Below are 1143 nucleotides of genomic sequence, written 5' to 3'. Positions count from 1 at the left end.
AACACCATAGCCATCACTTTGAGTGTCACTTTTATCACCCTTCTCCCTCAGATCCTCCCAAAATGCCCACAACACCAGCTCCTCCAACAAGCCTGGGGAGGGACTTACCTATTGGGACCTTACCCAGGTGGTCCAATACTGATTTGCAATGTATAGCTTCTGTTGTTTCTGAATTGCTTTCAGTTCCTTTACCTTGATTCTCTTCCAAACACACAGTAGTGGCTACTCCGGGTCAGGGCCGGACCTATGTGTTTATAAATCCCACAGGCCTACCACAGTTTATGGCAGGTACTTAACATGCTGGCTGAATGAATATACAAATGAATAAATGAAGACATTCCATTCTACACTCTAAGCCTCAGCTTTAGCAGGTGACTTCATGTCCTATTTTTCTGAAATCAAAAATCTCATAAGAATGGCTGATTTACCCACGTCTACACACTTAAGTTTCCTTCCATCCTGTATACCTTCACTGTCATTTCAAAGGAAAAGGAATACTGCTTCTTTTTGAAGCTGCACCCACTAGCGTCCTTCTTCTAATCCATTCCTAACAGCCCGAGGGCCTTACTCCTACACACTTCCCTCTGTTTCAGTAACAGCCATGTTTTCGCTAGACAGATAAAATCCAGCAACTGGCCATCCTAGATTTTCTATGGTAGTTCCTCAAAAATGTTGTCCCATCATCCCTGTAAAAGAAAGTCTCCCAAATCCCAGTACTTCTCTAGAGTGTATGTTATCCCCAGAAGAAACCCAAGAGTCTGTTTTAAAATCCAGATTTGGGGTCTCGTGTTTAAAAGAAAAATACATTACCTTTGCTCCCCTTCCTTTCACTGCCAAACTCTTTCCCATGTGTTTTTTTCATACATTATTTTCACTTACCTCCCGCTCCATCTTTGGTTCCCTGCATTCTGGTTTCTGCTTGCACCACTCTGTTGAAACTACTTTTGCTTAAGTTAAAATGACTTATTTTTTCAAAATTCCTGATTTTACTACTTTATTCCATTTAATAAAGAGATATATGATATTTGCAGATAATGGAACAACAATTACAGAATATTTGAAGTTAAAGCTTTCCTCAAAAAATCCAGATCATAATGTTGCCACGTTGGCTACCATTTAGGAGCAGTTTCAGCTTCCCTTATA

Source organism: Rhinopithecus bieti, unplaced genomic scaffold (assembly GCF_001698545.2).
Source record: "Rhinopithecus bieti isolate Rb0 unplaced genomic scaffold, ASM169854v2 scaffold_41763, whole genome shotgun sequence".
Classification (NCBI taxonomy): Eukaryota; Metazoa; Chordata; class Mammalia; order Primates; family Cercopithecidae; genus Rhinopithecus; species Rhinopithecus bieti.
This window is presented reverse-complemented; position numbering follows the sequence as displayed.